Source organism: Poeciliopsis prolifica, unplaced genomic scaffold (assembly GCF_027474105.1).
Source record: "Poeciliopsis prolifica strain line A6 unplaced genomic scaffold, Auburn_PproV2 SCAFFOLD106, whole genome shotgun sequence".
Classification (NCBI taxonomy): domain Eukaryota; kingdom Metazoa; phylum Chordata; class Actinopteri; order Cyprinodontiformes; family Poeciliidae; genus Poeciliopsis; species Poeciliopsis prolifica.
This window is the reverse complement of record NW_026562481.1, coordinates 220,001-237,945: the sequence shown is the minus strand read 5'-3', so window position 1 is coordinate 237,945 and position 17,945 is coordinate 220,001. Positions and strand designations below refer to the sequence as shown.

At 47.5% G+C, this 17,945-nt stretch overlaps 1 pseudogene; it reads right to left on the bottom strand.

The window, feature by feature from the left end:
* Positions 1–1,373: 1,373 nt before the first annotated feature.
* Positions 1,374–17,945, bottom strand: part of LOC129354220 (zinc transporter 6-like) — a 54,163-nt pseudogene continuing 37,591 nt past the window's right edge.

Genomic DNA, 17,945 nt, shown 5'->3' with positions numbered 1-17,945 from the left:
CGTTCTGTTGAATCGGGTCGTTCTGTTGAATCGGGTCGTTCTGTTGAATCGGGTCGTTCTGTTGAATCGGGTCGTTCTGCTGAATCGGGTCGTTCTGTTGAATCGGGTCGTTCTGCTGAATCGGGTCGTTCTGTTGAATCGGGTGGTTCTGGATGTTCATGGAAACTGATTGTTGGTGAAACTTAAATTCGTGTGGTTCTGCTTTAAGAAAGATTTTCCTCCAGTCGGACCAGTTCAGCAGAACCCAGTGACCCATTAGGAAAATGGTTCCCATTAAACGGTTTTCAGGAACCAGTTCGCCTGGCAGACACCGGGTCAGGAACCGGGTCAGGAACTGGGTCATAAACCGGGTCATAAACTGGGTCATAAACCGGGTCACGAACCAGGTCAGGAACCGGGTTATGAACCGGGTCAGGAACCATCCTGAATGGTTTCTGGGGTCGGCGGTTCGGTTCCAGATCGTGACGACCCGGCGGGTCGCAGGCTTTGTGTCGGCGCCGCTTGGCAGCCGGGTCAGTGTCACTGAGCCAGAACTGGATGGTTCTGATCCGGTTCTGATAGCTTTGGGTTTTAGTTTGATGTTTGACTTTTTAAATTTTTATAGCGTTTGCTTGTATTTTAGTCAAATATTGTTTGTTTGAATGAGTTTCAGTAGAAAGTTGGTTTTTGAATTCAGAACATTGAGATGATTTCCTACTGATGAACAGCAGCTGCTCTGGTTCCCATTTAAAGGTTAATAGATTCAGATTCATTTTTATAACACCATATTGTCCCAGTGACACATTTTCTCTATTAATTACTGTTTCCATTTATTTCACTTAACAGAAATGTTTCCTCAATTGTAGTTTATGTCATTTTATTATTTTTCTAAACTGTAATGTTTTGGTTCTGGATCATTCGGTCCTGAACCTCATCATATTTTAAGTATTTAGATCCACCATGTTAATGCACTGAGGGAGAAAAAATGTTTGAGGTTTTAAAGGAAACATTTCATTTTGTTATTCATGGGAAAGTGAAGATTAATGAACATAAACAACCAACACGATGAATTAAAGCTGCAGAAATGTAAATCTAGACAGTCTGAGGACAATTCACTGTGGATGATTCAGTTACTTCCTGATGATCACTACTGCCCTCTGGTGGCCGTTCAGTTCCTGGACAATGACATCATCACCTGACGTCTTCCTCATCCTCATCCTCTGCAAGTGAACCAGTTAAACCATCAACGTTCAGGGTTTGTTTTAATCAGCATTTAACTGTTTAATAGTTTCAGATGAAATATCTGTCAAAACCAAACAATAGAAGAAAAAAATACATCACAGATTATTGCAACAATAGTTTTATATTTACTATTGCAAAATGGGATCATGAGTTAAAATGGGGTTATTTTGTACAAAATTAACCAAATATTTATTAAAAACATTTCAATTTGTTTGTTTCAGTTGAGAAATGTTCCGATTTGCAACATTAATTCTTATTAAATTGAGATTTAAAGGACTTTGGTGGATTGTTAGACGTTAGTGAAATGAGTTTCCTCTCATTTCATTTCTGGTTTCCTTCCAGGATCTTCATCAGGATTAAATCCACATGGTGAGGTCATCAACCCCTTCAAAATAAAAACAGTTTTATTCCATGTAAGCATTTCTCTGATGCTTGAACCGCCACAGCCAGACTGGTTTGCTCCCAGTGGAGCTGCTGTTTCCAATAAATAATCCTGAATGTTCCTCCAGACTCGTGTCTGGATGCGAGTCGGTCAGGGCTGGTAGTGTCTGAACTGGGACTGAGGCACAGAAGGGTTGTGGTTCCAAACCGGAGCGGCGGCGTTGAGCCCACAAAGGCAGTCCTGTAGCTGTGGGAGGAGGGGAGTCCGAACCCGGCCCAGGCCCGGCGCCGCCAGCATCCCGGCGTACGGCGGCGCCCCGTAGGAAAGTCCCAGGCCTCCGTAGGGCCGGTGGGCGTGCTGGCCCGGGCCGGGCAGCACCAGCGGCGCCACGTTCCGGCCCGGCGTGTCGAAGGAGAACTCCGCGGGGGGCTGCTGGGCTTGGAGGGGGTGGAGGTCAGCGGGTCGAACTCCGGGCTCCCGCTGAGCCGTACGGAACCGGAGGGAAGGAGGCGGCGTAGCCTTCGGGGGCCGGCGGCGGCGCGGCGGCCGGGGAGGACAGCACGCCGCTCAGCAGGGGGCGGGTCCAGTCGTCCTTGAAGATCTGGACGGTCAGCGTGGCGACGACGGCGGCAGCAGCCGGTTGGTGACGTGAGCCAGAACCAGCTGCTCGTTGGCGTCCCGCCGGATCCGGACGTGGGCGGAGCCAGCCTGAGCACAGAGAGGGTCAGAGGTCAGAGGCATCGGACCGGAACTGAGCCGGCGGGCCAGGAAACGGCTCGTTTCCATGACAACCCAACAGCGCCAACACTTGGGTCCGAAGAGAACATCGACGTTCTGCATCCGAACAGTAAACGCCGGAGTGACCGGCTTCGCTCTCCTCTTGGGGACGAGACGCAGAGAGAGAGAGAGGGCGGGCGAGCGACCCCCGGGGCTGGAGTGCAGTCAGGGGGGTCAAATGGGTTGGACAGCTGCTCTGTTAGCGCCGGGCCAACAGAACCATCCACACACGACAACAAGCAGCACCGCGGGCAACGGCCGCTCCAAAAACCATCAGAGGGTAAACAAAGGTAAACACTGCGCCCCCTGCAGGCCGGCAGGGGGACTGCAGCTCACAGCCTGGACTGAGACCATTCACTGTTACCTGATTCTATCCTAATTCATTAATTATCACTGCTGCTTCTGTTTTCAATGTAACTACAACAACAACTTTCCTTCATATTATCATTTTTCTGTTATAATGCAGCAATAATCAGAAATTTGGCCTGAATGAATAAACCCAGACATGGAGTCTGACTGCTGGGGATCTGGAGGGTTTTAAATCACAGTCAGCTTGATGCACATTAACAATGAATTAACTTAAAATAACGTTAGGCCTGTTTAATTCTTAAAGTTTGCTCCAAATCGCTTTTGGTGTTTATTAAATCCATTAGCTGTGGTTATTTCACCTGTTTTAAATTCTTTATCTATTTTGTTTATTTACAGAGTTTAGAGTCTGTGAACTCACAGGTTATTTTATGATTTTTTTGTCATTTCTACTTTCAGGTTTTAAAGAAAAAATAAAGTTTGATGAAAGAATGAAAATATTTTCTTAAACTAAAGATATCTTCTGCACCAGCAGCATCTTGTTCATAGAACCATCATGGCCGCCCAGTTCTTCTCCAGTAAAATGTTCTTAAAAACAACAAAGAACTTTTATGAGTTCAGATGATAAAATGAGAGTCTGCTTTGGAGGAACAGTTGAATGATGTCATGAGAAGCCGAGCTGAAACGGGCTCCAGCTGAGCGGTTCTGCTGAGTAATCGGACTTTTGTCTCCGTGTTTCCCCGGCCCGACCCGCCAGCCGTCCAATCAGCAGGCACCTACCAGAGACCCAAACCCAACGGTCCAGAAATGCTCGTCCGGACCTCCAGGACGCCGTCCAGCGTCGACACCTGATTGGACAAAACAGAACCAATCTGAGCCTCTGTGCCGACAGTTCACTGGATCAAAGATCAATAAACTTTACATCACAATGAGCTGGGAGGCATTTTAAGTATCCAAAATAAAGAAACAACAAATAAAATGAATTATGAAGGTCCTGAAAACAAAATCGTCCTTCAAAAAGAACAAAAGGAAAAACTTTCATCATTCAGTTTTCCTAGAAAGAGAAAAGCCATAAATGGAAATGATTGAGTTTAATTGATCATGTGATTCGTTGCTTTTACCTGCTGCTGCATGAATATCTGCACATTTTTATGTGAATAATAAACCAATCCAGCTGTGATTTATCCCAGATTAGGACAAATCCTGGTGGAAAGTCACAAAGGAAAGAAAAGCTTCCATTCTTAGTTTCCAGGATAAATCAGCACCAACATGGACTCAAATAAAAAACCAGGCTGATATTAATAACTGATGTTTGTTTCCATCCTGCTGCTGTTTGTGGAGGGAGTCGGTCATGTGACTGCAGCAAAGGATTATGGGATGAAACAGAGAAATAATGCCACTGGTGTTATTTTCCTCCAAACATGAATCTTGTTTGCCATGCATTGACCTTTGACCCTGAGGCCTGTTGGGGTTGAGGTGCTGGGACTCTGAGCTTCTGCTCTAAACTTTCTTCAGGTAGTCTGGATATGACCTTTGACCCTTTCAATAAGACATGTTCATTCTTTGGCTATGAGTGTAAAACATTCTGATAAATTTGTCTCAAAATCCTAAACATCTCTCATTTCTTCAATATCATCACTATCAATGATTATGATCATATCATCACTATCAATGATTATGATCATATCATCACTATCAATGATTCATCATATCATCACTATCAATGATTATGATCATATCATAATCACCTGGATAAATGGTTGGATCTGAACGTTTCGGATCCATGAACCTTTAAAACCTGCAGCTGTGACGATGCAACGACTCGATTTTAATGATTCCAACACTAACAAATGTTTGAACTGGTCCATCGCCTCCAAACCAAACTAAATTAAATTAAACTAAATATTTAATTTAAAAATCCTGCATCTGTGAGTGAAGGGTTGAATCCATGATGTCTTCCTGCTCAGAGTTTGTTAATCTGATGATTTATTACAGGAGGAAACTTCAGATGAAGGTTTAATAAAAGGAACCAGGCTGTGTGTTCATGTGTGCTTCACAGGAACATCGCAGTGAATCCAGACATGACCTCTGACCTCTCTGAGGAGCTTGTCCAGCTGGCCGATGACGTGGGACGGCGTGGTCTGAGACAGAGACAGGAGACAGCAGTGAGACATCCGACAGCAACACGGAGGCTAACCGTGAGCCGCGCCGTTTCTGACCTGCAGCAGAAACCTTGCCGCTGTAGACGCTCATGGGATACATGGTGCCAAAGGTCATGAGGGCGATGGCGACGGCCGACGCCGTGTCCACCGCGTTGTAGTTACTGGACAGAGAGAGGAGGACGGCGTAAGACGGAGCGGGACGGAGCGGGACGGAGCGGGACGTTGGACTCTGAGCACTTACTTGATTTCTATCAGCAGTAGGTGACGCAGAGGGACGCGGCTCCGGCCAGGTTGATCAGGACAAACGGGTTCATCCGAGGAAGCAGGACGCTGCTGAGGCCCGGAACGATGCCGCACAGACTGGAACCAGAGGAAGAACAGAGACGGGATGAGAGATGAGAGATGAGACGGGATGAGAGACGGGATGAGAAACGGGATGAGAGACGGGATGAGAGACGAGATGAGAGACGGGATGAGAGACGGGATGAGAGACGGGATGAGAGACGAGATGAGAGACGGGATGAGAGACGAGATGAGAGACGGGATGAGAGACGAGAGAGAGACAGGATGAGAGACGGGATGAGAGACAGGATGAGAGACGAGATGAGAGACGGGATGAGAGACGGGATGAGAGACGAGATGAGAGACGGGATGAGAGACGGGATGAGAGACGGGATGAGAGACGAGATTAGATGAGAGACTGGATGAGAGATGAGATGAGAGACGGGATGAGAAACGGGATGAGACGGGATGAGAGACGAGATGAGAGACGGGATCAGAGACGGGATGAGAGACGGGATGAGAGACAAGATGAGAGACGGGATGAGAGACGGGATGAGAGACGAGATGAGACAGGATGAGAGACGGGATGAGAGACAGGATGAGAGACGAGATGAGAGACGGGATGAGAGACGGGATGAGAGACGGGATGAGAGACGAGATGAGAGACGGGATGAGAGACGGGATGCGAGACGGGATGAGAGACGGGATGAGAGACGAGATTAGATGAGAGACTGGATGAGAGATGAGATGAGAGACGGGATGAGAGACGGGATGAGACGGGATGAGAGACGAGATGAGAGACGGGATGAGAGACGGGATGAGAGACGGGATGAGAGACAAGATGAGAGACGGGATGAGAGACGGGATGAGAGACGAGATGAGAGACGGGATGAGAGACGGGATGAGAGACGAGATGAGAGACGGGATGAGAGACGAGATGAGAGACGGGATGAGAGACGAGATGAGAGACGGGATGAGAGACGAGATGAGAGACAGGATGAGAGACGGGATGAGAGACGGGATGAGAGACGAGATGAGAGACGGGATGAGAAACGGGATGAGAAACGGGATGAGAGACGAGATGAGAGACGGGATGAGAGACGAGATGAGAGATGGGATGAGAAACGGGATGAGACGAGATGAGAGACGGGATGAGAGACGAGATGAGAGACAGGATGAGAAACGGGATGAGAGACGGGATGAGAGACAAGATGAGAGATGGGATGAGAGACGAGATGAGAGACAGGATGAGAAACGGGATGAGAGACGGGATGAGAGACGAGATGAGAGACGAGATGAGAGATGGGATGAGACGGGATGAGAGACGAGATGAGAGACGAGATGAGAGACGAGATGAGAAACGGGATGAGAGACGGGATGAGAGAGGGGATGAGAAACGGGATGAGAGACGGGATGAGAGACGAGATGAGAGACGGGATGAGAGATGGGATGAGAGACGAGATGAGAGATGGGATGAGAGACGAGATGAGAGACAGGATGAGAAACGGATGAGAGACGGGATGAGACGGGATGAGAGACGAGATGAGAGATGGGATGAGAGACGAGATGAGAGACGAGATCCGATCAGCAGAGCAGAACATCCAGAAACATCCTGCATCTGAAAACAAGTTTCAGTCGCTAAACTTTCTGTTGGCTTTTCAATTGTTCTGTTGGAAAGTTTCTGGGACATTTTTCTATTTATTCAGAAGTTTCACAAACACAATGAAAGTGACTGATGGGCGTCTAATTGTTTTGCTTCCAAAACCAGAACAGAACCATCTGATCCAGTTTCCCAAAGCAAAACAGATGATAGTAAAAAAATTATGAATCTCCAAACCAAAAGAGAAAAACAGAGGATTTTATTTCACTGTGGCTGAAAACATTCAGGCTTTAACTGGCATCAGAAACCTGATCACCTGATCATCTGATCACCTGATCACCTGATCATCTGATCACCTGATCATCTGATCACCTGATCACCTGACATCTGATTGTGTGACGGGGTTCTTTTATGACTTGGGCCACCACAAAAAAATGACGGGCCAAGGCCAGGGATTACTTTAGTGAGATTTATTTTTTTATCAGTGCAGTGAATCAACAGTGGCAAATGCATAATATTTACAAAAATGTCCAAGATGACTTAAAAATCAACACAGCACAGCAGTACCTTCAAGTCGCAGCACATCACCTCCAATGTGACACTTCTCACGCCTAGGTGCAGACTGCCCTCTATGAAACAGAGCCTTTTATAGCTACAGGCTCCGCCCAGAGGAAGTCCCATCAAACAAAACAAAACTAAACCAAACAAAAACTAAACAATTATTTCTAACTCAAATCCTTGAAATAACAATAAGGAAAAAAAATAAATAAATTTATAATCAAAATACACCCAAACAAAAGAACAAAAACAACCAGCACATTGTGATGACTACACATCACGTAATTGGCTCCCGGTGCGCTCCAAGCTGGAAACAACTTCCCCCAAAGAAAACCGGAAAAACATGTACCTGAAAATAACCGATTAGAATGAACGTCAAACGAAAACACCGCGTGTGCACCCACGATGAATCGCCTCAATCCAAACTAAAAGGAAAAGAAACAGGTAAGTTTATAATTGTGCATGTTTGCTAACAGGGACTCTCCGATCGTGACGGCTCCTCCGTCACAGATTGATTCACAAAGCTTCTCAACATCTGGGTCAGAACTTCCCAGAACTTTGGTCAAAAGTTCTCAGAAACCTGGCAGCAGCTCCTGGGCTGATCGGATCTTCGGGATCTCTCATCTCGTTTTATGTGAAAACCTCGAGCGCATCCAGATCCTGCTGGGTTTCTATGGGAGCTAAATGGAGTCAGAAGGTTTGACCAGATCAAACTGGCCCAGTTTGAACCTCACAAAGAAAAAAACACAGTTCTGAACATTTCAGCAGAAATAAATCCTAAAAACAAACGGATGAAACATTTCCAACGCTTCCATTCAGGTGGGAGAAGAAAGGTTGAGGATTTCTGCGGATCCGGTTTGGGATCAGGCTGAAGGGCACTTCGGCAGAACTCGGGTTCTGATGCGATGTGACACATGAAGACGAGGCGTGGGAGGACGTCCCCATGCGGCGGCGGCGTCCGCAGGACGCTTTTAGCAGCGGAGCGATGGCGGTGTCGGGTCGAGTCAATCAGAAAGAAGTGACTGATGGGCGTCTAATGGGAACCGGCCGCTCGTCATCAGAACCCAACCGGTCTCACCACCGATGACCCGAATGAGGCCCAGAACACGATTCCAACACGGAGGTGGAGGAGTGATGGTCTGGGCTTACGGCTACAGATCAGGACACGAACAAACCAAACATCCACAAGATGTTAATCATCTCATCCTGTTCCTTCAACATATCGGTTTCTTTAGCCCGGTTCTGGTCCAATACTGCAGTCGGTCAAAGTCGATCATTAAACGTGAATCTGAATCATTTTTAAACAAAGCATTTCAGATGAACAGAGAACAACGGGCAAGATTTAATGATCAGTAACTCCAGACACACCAACCATCAGAGACCATGAGCAGGAAACCCGATCAGAACCAAACGGTTCTGCTGCTCCGCAGGTCCAAACCTCATCAGGACAACAAAAGCCTTCAGTGAGGAAAAGGTGAAACTTTCATCCATGAAATGAAGTGAAAGTCATAATGAAACTGAACTTCAGTTCAGGATCGATTGATTGAAAATCTTCACCTTTGGCTCTGATTCACCACAACAGATCAACAGTCACTGCAGACGCATCACCTGTGGACCTCCAGGTTCATCCAGAACCAGCCAGAACTGGGCCACACGGCGCCATGAGGTCCAGGTTCCCCTCACCCAGAACCAACCAGAACTGGGCCACACGGCGCCATGAGGTCCAGGTTCCCTCACCCAGAACCAGCCAGAACTGGGCCACACGGCACCAGGAGGTCCAGGTTCCCCTCACCCAGAACCAACCAGAACTGGGCCACACGGCGCCAAGAGGTCCAGGTTTCCCTCACCCAGAACCAACCAGAACTGGGCCACACGGCGCCATGAGGTCCAGGTTCCCCTCACCCAGAACCAGCCAGAACTGGGCCACACGGCGCCATGAGGTCCAGGTTCCCTCACCCAGAACCAACCAGAACTGGGCCACACGGCGCCAGGAGGTCCAGGTTCCCTCACCCAGAACCAACCAGAACTGGGCCACACGGTCCAGAACCTGCAGTGGCTCCCGGGTCTCAGACTGGATGATCAAACTTTTAACAGATTCTGACTTTAATCATCTCTGCAGTGACTTTGTGGTTAGAAACATCTTCAGACAGGATCTTACTAATAATTACATCAAGAATCAATTTTAGCCCAAACATAACATCAGAATTTTGCAGCCAGAAACCCAAACGGCGCCGGCCCGGTGTTCCAGGAACAGATTAACGGGTCAATGAAATCCTCTGCAGGCGGATCATCCGAGTGTCAGATTGAATATCCGACGTGTCACAAGCCGGCGCTGCGGGCGCCGTGGAGAGTTGTCACCGCCACGCGGCGCCATGAGGAGCTTGTCATTAGATGTTTAGAAACAACAGCGGCGTGGATGTCAGCACATCATTAATGTCCAAACACGGCGTCCTGCTGCTGCCTGCGGCCGACGGCGCCGGGAACACCGGGACAAACCCATCCACAGTCCAGATTTTCCCACAATCCAACTGGTTTCCAGCAGCTCTGGAGTAACGGAGGGGCTCTGGGAATCAGGAGAGAATGTTCCTGAGACCGGGTCAGAACCGGGTCAGAACTGGGATCAGAGTCCAGAACCGGGTCAGAACCGGGTCAGAACTGGGATCAGAGTCCAGAACCGGGTCAGAACCAGGTCAGAACTGGGATCAGAGTCCAGAACCGGGTCAGAACCGGTCAGAACTGGGATCAGAGTCCAGAACCGGGTCAGAACCGGGTCAGAACTGGGATCAGAGTCCAGAACCGGGTCAGAACTGGGTCAGAACTGGGATCGGAGTCCAGAACCGGGTCAGAACTGGGATCAGAGTCCAGAACCGGGTCAGAACTGGGTCCAGAAGCTGAGCCAGAAACCTGAATCCACTCTGTAACTTTCTGATTCTCCTGTCTGCAGATGTCATGATTTTATCCAGCAGTTCATTCTGTAATAATTATTACATTTGTTACATTTATAACAGATTAACTAAATTATTACTTGTGAAATATTAAATTGCTGCTGAACCTGGAAACGTGTTTCAGTTTTTCTCCAGGAAATTTAAGCATCTCAGGTAAAAATGGAGTAAAAAAATCAAGGATAACTCCTTTATCTTCAATTGGTGGAAATTGCAGCATTGTTTGTTTTTTTGAGAAATTAAGATTCATAATGAGAAAAATGCAGGAAATATTCTGCAGCCCCACCAGAGGAAGAACCTGACGACCCTTTAATCCCCTGAAAACTGATATCATTTCATATGAAACCGTGTGTGTGTGTGTGTGTGTGTGTGTGTGTGTGTGTGTGTGGACTCTGGATTAAAACCAAGGCAAACACTTCATAATCCCGTCCACTGTTTCCACAGCAACTAATTGATTGAGTTTAATGAGTTGTGACATCATAACGAAGGAGAAGGTAAGCCAGTAAGAATTATTCTGATTGGTTTATGCAGAGATTGATCTGGAGCAACGCAGGACTTTGTTCTAAGGTCTTTATTACACATAAGCTTCTTTAATCCATGGTGTTAAAGTGGTTCAGCTCCAACAGGTGTAAACACAACGAATGTGGGGCTCAAACAGTTTCTATGTCACATCGAAGCTGCGAATGGTTCTGATCCAGAAACATCCGGAGGATTTATGAACCTGGACGATTATTCTGACTACAAAAGCCGATGGAGTTTCAAATCCAACAGGAAGTCAGAGTTCAGAGCTTTAAAACCCGGCAGCCGTATGAAGAATCAACAAGTGAAAGAAGAATCTGCATGGTTGCTATGGTATGGCTGCCAACCCGCTCCATGTGGCGCCGAACCGCCAACCCATCAGAGTCCAACTTCCTTTGACCTGTTCAGGCTTCAGCTGCGAAGCCCGGCTGACCTCCGGGTCCAAACAGGACCGGCTGGTCCAAAGGACCGGGTTAGACGTAGCATCCGACGCTACCTGATGCTAAGCTAGCATCTTATTGGACATGAAGGACCTTGAATCAAACCAAACAGGTCTGCAGCTCGAGTTGGATTTTATTATCTGGACTTGTTTCCTTATCGTTGAAAGTCGTTTCATTTTCTGCTGCAGAGAAATAAAGAATCAGTTCTAAATTTAACATGTTATCCACTTTCAGCAGGAACATTCTGACGCTATTTTTATTCCTGCCAAAGAAACATTCGTTTCCTTTTTTAAAATTGGTCTCTGTCCTCCCCAACAGCAACTTACACATGCACGCTCACATGCACGCTCACATGCACGCTCACATGCACGCTCACATGCACGGTCAGAGCAGAGAGATTTCAGGCTTGTGGCTGGTGAGGCCAACAGAGCAGCAGGCTTTACATAACCCAGTTGGCCCCCAGACTGTGTTCGGTTGAATGGGACATCTCACTGCAACACACAGAGAAAAGCCTTTCTGTGCACACACACACACACACACAACACACACACACCACACACCACACACACACACACACACACACACACACACACACACACACACACACACACACACACACACAACATTAGTACCCAGAAAACGCTCACACAAAGGCGAGCAGGAACACTGCGTATCCTCCACACACATTTAAAGAGTGAAACTAGGTTGGGACGTCCTGTCACTTCTGCCCTCACAGCCAATCAGAGCTCAGCTCTGTTGCACGGCTCTGCAGGCTGTCGCCCCAAGTAACCTGCGCCAACGAGCTGCTGACCCTCGGTGTGTCCGTTACATACATCAGAGCTGTGGGTTGTGATGACCATCAGGGCGGCAGAGGATCTGGACTTTGGGTCAGTGGGACAGTCCAGATTTAGACGGAAAGAAACGCTGAATGTTTGGGTCTAATCAGCTGTGAAGGTCAAAGTTCATTAAACAAGACCAGAGACGTGTGATCTGATCACTGCTGTGTTCATGTGGCTGGAGGTTTAACTCAGATAAATGATGATGAGTCAGCAGCAGCCGGATCCGAGCCGGTGCTGCAGACAGAACCTCTGTCAGCCTCCATGATGCAGCGACCCAAAACATCAGCACAGCGGGACACCCTGCAGGTCCGCAAACCGCCTCCTTAATTCTCACACAGGTTTCATCTGGGAAAATCTTCTAGAAGTCGGGTTGCAGCTGCAGGATGAGGTTCCTGTTACCTTCACAAACTTCAGCATTTTTTCTTCTGACTGGACAATAAATTAGCAGGAACTACAATGATATTTTAAGCAAAAGATTCTCCATCAACAGAATTTAAGAGCCAACTCATCCTGAGGTGGAATATCAGCTTCCAGCCACACAGATCAGGTGACAGAGAGACGGACATTCAGCTCTTTGCTCCCAGACGCCGTTTCACATCCGACCTGCTGCAGCACAAACATGCTGACATGTGAAAGTTTCCAACACTTTCTCTGGATCCTTCATCAGAATAAAAGAATTTCTTTCAAATGTTAAAATCCTCCCGGTTTTCCTTTTGTCCTGGTTTATACGTTCAACACTGAGCTGCTTCACTGCAACAAGCAGGAGTTTCTACAGGACAAAACGACCAGATGAGGTCCAGATGGAAACTCCATCCCGTTTTCTGTTTCGAAACGTTTTCAGGACATTTGGAAAAACGTTTCTCAGTTTGTCTTATTTGTAGAAACTGTAAATGAACCTGATTGAGACGCTGCACTGATGCATGAAAACAGGAAAGTTTTGGGATCCTGATATCAGCTGATTAACTTCATCTTTAAATCCCATAATGGCCGTTTCAACGGCTGCATTTCACCAGCCGGATCCAAACACTTGCTGCAAACTGTAAATGTGCTTCTCACTGGATTCAGCAGCAGCTCCAACATGAATGTGATAAAACCACAACAATAGCAGCTGGTGTGATGATGTCAGTCACCAGGCGCTGAAGTTTACCCAGAAATCTCTCTGGCTGATAGCATCACTGCGACCCGATGCGAAGGCCTCCAGGTTTCTAAATAAACTTTAACCTGGTTTCATGAGTCTGACTCTCCTTCCTGCTCCTTCCTCAGCAGACGGACAAACGGTTTCAACAGGTTCTGGTGGCTTTACTGTTCAGACGAAATCTGTTTCTGCTCTCATCTGCTGCTGACCTCTGACCTCAGGGAGTTTTATCGCTAGTGTGTGTGGAGTCAGTATGAACTGATCCCTGAGTAGATCAGTAGAGCTGCTGACGGACAGGAAGTAGAAGGACAGACAGAAAGTAGCATGATGGACAGGAAGTAGCAGGATGGACAGGAAGTAGCAGGATGGACAGGAAGTAGCAGATGACAGGAAGCAGCAGAGGCAGGGACAGGGTTTGGCGCTGTCGATGCTCTTACCTGCGGCTCAGGTCGGCCACGTGTTTCCTGGAGCCAGCTGCTGCTGGCCGCTAGAGGGAGACACACAGATCCAGAGTCAGTGAAACCCGATCAGCCCAGTAAGGCGGGTCGGAAACAGAACCAGAACAAAGTAACACCTGAACTGCTTCGTTTTCAACTGTCGGCATCGAGGTGGATTCTCCTCAGGATGGGAACTAAAGGCTTAAAACTGAAGGAATATGTGAGTGTCTCTTAAACGGAGCCCTGAGGGACTCCACTGGAGAAACAGCAGAAACTGGAATCTGCCCAGTTTCCCCAGATCCAGTTAAACTTGGTGAAAGGATCCAGTAAAACACTTTGTTTTCGTGCCCAACTGCTTGTAATGAAATCCAATTTAGACACAACAGTGAAAAATGTTTTCACTGAGGAGCATTTTATCATCGGGCAAATAAAAATATGAAAATCATCAGCAGAAACTAAAATGAAATAAAAATGGAGATAATTGTCAGAAAAAGGGCGGAAAGGGTGAGTAAAACCTGGATCCACCAAGTTAAAGTGATGCTGCTGCGTCTGGGGATGAGGTCAGGAAAAGAACCGACCGGAACCGACCGGAACCGACTGGAACCGACCGGAACCGACTGGAACCGACCGGAACCGATCGGAAGCGACCAGAACCGATCGGAACCGACTGGAACCGATCGGAACCGACTGGAACCGACCGGAACCAACTAGAACCGACTGGAACCAACCGGAAGAACTGACCGGAACCGACCGGAACCCAGCCAGAACTAACCAGAACCGACTGGAACCGACCGGAACCGACTGGAAGAACTGACCGGAACCGACTGGAACCAACTGGAAGAACTGACCGGAACCGACCAGAACTGGCCAGAACTGTTTGATCTGCAGAGGATCTTCATCTGCTCTCATTTTAACGAGGAATCAGTTTATTTTGTCTTCCTAACTTTCACTGCCATTCTCATATCGGGTTAACATGGCTTCCGGGTCGCAGCGCCGGGCCGGCCGCTGCTCCGGCCAGGAACAGATCCGTGCAGCTGCGGATGGAGAGCATGTTTCGCTCCGGCGCTGCAGGAAACATTCAGAGCCAGCTGGTTCACAGACCCTTCACCTCCTCCGCTCCAAACTCCGTGTATTTCTGGACCCGAGCGGCGGCGAGCCGCTCCTCCATCGACACGGCGATAAAAATATCCCCATCAGACAGAGAAGTGAAGCCGCTTGGCTGCTGCGTCTGCTGTCACCTTCACCTTCACCTCCACCTCCACCTTCACCTTCACCTCCACATTCACCTTCACCTCCACCTCCACCTTCACCTCCACCTCCACCTCCACCTCCACCTTCACCTTCACCCTCCACCGTCCGCCAGGGCCCACCGGCTCCCAGCGGAGGTCAAAGGTCCCTCACGACCTGTGCAGCTCTGGTGTGTGTGTTAAAGTGTGTGTGTTAAAGTGTGTGTTAAAGTGTGTGTGTTAAAGTGTGTGTTAAAGTGTGTGTTAAAGTGTGTGTGTTAAAGTGTGTGTTAAAGTGTGTGTGTTAAAGTGTGTGTTAAAGTGTGTGTGTTAAAGTGTGTGTTAAAGTGTGTGTGTTAAAGTGTGTGTTAAAGTGTGTGTTAAAGTGTGTGTTAAAGTGTGTGTGTTAAAGTGTGTGTTAAAGTGTTGTGTTAAAGTGTGTGTTAAAGTGTGTGTGTTAAAGTGTGTGTTAAAGTGTGTGTGTTAAAGTGTGTGTGTTAAAGTGTGTGTGTTAAAGTGTGTGTGTTAAAGTGTGTGTTAAAGTGTGTGTTAAAGTGTGTGTTAAAGTGTGTGTGTTAAAGTGTGTGTTAAAGTGTGTGTTAAAGTGTGTGTTAAAGTGTGTGTTAAAGTGTGTGTTAAAGTGTGTGTTAAAGTGTGTGTGTTAAAGTGTGTGTTAAAGTGTGTGTTAAAGTGTGTGTGTTAAAGTGTGTGTTAAAGTGTGTGTTAAAGTGTGTGTTAAAGTGTGTGTGTTAAAGTGTGTGTTAAAGTGTGTGTTAAAGTGTGTGTTAAAGTGTGTGTTAAAGTGTGTGTGTTAAAGTGTGGTTAAAGTGTGTGTGTTAAAGTGTGTGTTAAAGTGTGTGTGTTAAAGTGTGTTGTTTGTTTTGCCAGCAGGCTGAGTCAGTCTAAACAAACATTTTAATGGAGTCACTTATTTATGATACGTGAGCTGCAGGAGGACGTCCGAGTGTTTCAGCGCGTCGCGATGCGAGGAGCAGCGTTGCATAACACACCGCCTGTGCGCGAGTGTGTGTGTGTCTGTGTGTGTGTGTCTGCATGTGCGTGTCTGTGTGTGTGTGTGTGTGTGTGTGTGGTGTCTGTGTGTGTGTCTGTGTGTGTGTCTGTGTGTGTGTGGGTGTCTGTGTGTGTGTGTCTGTGTGTGTGTCTGTGTGTGTGTGTGTGTCTGTGTGTGTGTGTGTCTGCGTGTGTGTGTCTGTGTGTGTGTGTGTGTGTGTGTCTGTGTGTGTGTCTGCGTGTGTGTGTCTGTGTGTGTCTGTGTGTGTGTCTGTGTGTGTGTCTGTGTGTGTGTGTGTCTGCCTGTGTGTGTCTGTGTGTGTGTGTGTGTGTCTGTGTGTGTCTGTGTGTGTGTCTGTGTGTGTGTGTCTGTGTGTGTGTGCAGCCCCTTCCCTTTGAAAAATGTCAGATGTTAAGTGATGTTGAGACTGCTCCAAATACAACGACCAAAAGCTGAAACAACACACACACACACACACACACACAAACACACACACACACACACAAACACACACACACACACACCGAGCTCATGCATCAGTGGACAAACTGTGAGTCAGTCGGGGAGAAGAGGAGCAAAAACAAAAGAGGAAAGCTACTGGAGGAAGGAGGGAAACGGCAAAGACAAGAGAATAAAAACAGGAACCAAAAGAGGAAAGAAGAAAACACAGCAAGGATGAGGAAAGAATGAGAGAAAACAATGTTAAAGCGAAAAACAGATGAGAAAAATAGAGCAAGAAGGGAAGAAAGAGAAGAACAGGAACAGAGGATGAGAGAAATGAGAAGTCAGGAGGAAGCAAGAGTGGAAGAGAGGAAAGGAAAGAAAGGAGGGAGGAAAGTGAAATGAAGTGGAAGGAACAGAAGGACGAATGAGGACAGGAGGAAACCGAGAGGAAGAGGAGCAGCATGGACGTGTTAAATAACACATTCAGGTTATTTAAAATGAAATAACATTCATGCTGCGTCTCTGGTTGCCATGGAGATTCCCACCATTTTCTGAGCAGCTTCCCATCAGGAAACATGGGAGGGAATTTAACCCTCAACCAAGCGACTGATGAAGGAAAACTTTTATCAACTCTTTGATAATCCTCTGGTAAGCATTGAGAGCCAATCAGCTGTCAGCGTAATGCTCTGGAACAACCAATCAGCTGTCAGCGTAATGCTCTGGAACGACCAATCAGCTGTCAGCGTAATGCTCTGGAACAACCAATCAGCTGCTGCGTTTCATTTGATTTCATCTGATTTATTCAGTGACAGAGGAACGGCGCCGCCGCCTCATTCCCATAATTTCCCAAAACATCACAAAGGCTAAATCATTCTGTTCCCCAGAGGAGCAGGGATTACCAGAACCACCAGAACCGGACCGGATCCGGAGCAGGGGGCGGGGCTTACCGTCAGAGACGTAGGAGAAGGGTTTGTTCCTGACGGAGAGCAGAGTCAGCAGTTGAAGAACAGAGCGACGAACGTCCCGACCAGCAGCCGCCCTCTGGGACGGAAACACATCTGTTAACCGGCAAAACATTATGACCACCTGCTGCTCTAACCGCCCGGACCCGGAGAGCTGTGGTCTGGTACCAGCAGCAGCAGAGCCGTTACATCCTGGGAGATCTGAGCGTTTACCAGGAAAAACGTCTCATTATAATGAAGTAACACGTAGAACTGGAACGTTTCATCAATACTAAGGAAATATTAACTTAAAACCAGCTCCTGCATCTGGCTGAAAAGGAACATGTTAGTTAGTTTTGTCTCATTTCACATGGACTAAAGCATTGGCACTAAAACTAAGCTGAATTATTTGGTAATACTTGTATTTTTGTAGGTGGTACAGAAACATCCTGATGGACCAAAGCTCCCCAAACCATCACGCTGACGCCCAGAAGCTCCGCCCACCAGCTCCGCCCAGAGGCTCCGCCCACCAGCTAATGGGACGGAAACGTCTGCAGAGAGCAGAGGGTTCATCCAATCAGATTCATTCCTCGTTCCAGGATCAACCAAAACTCTCGTTTCCTCCACTGGAACGACTCCTTCTGTCCATGTTTTGTTTTGTTTTGTTTCCAGGTTCCTTCCTGACCAGCAGCTGATGGGAGACAGAAGGACTGATGATGATT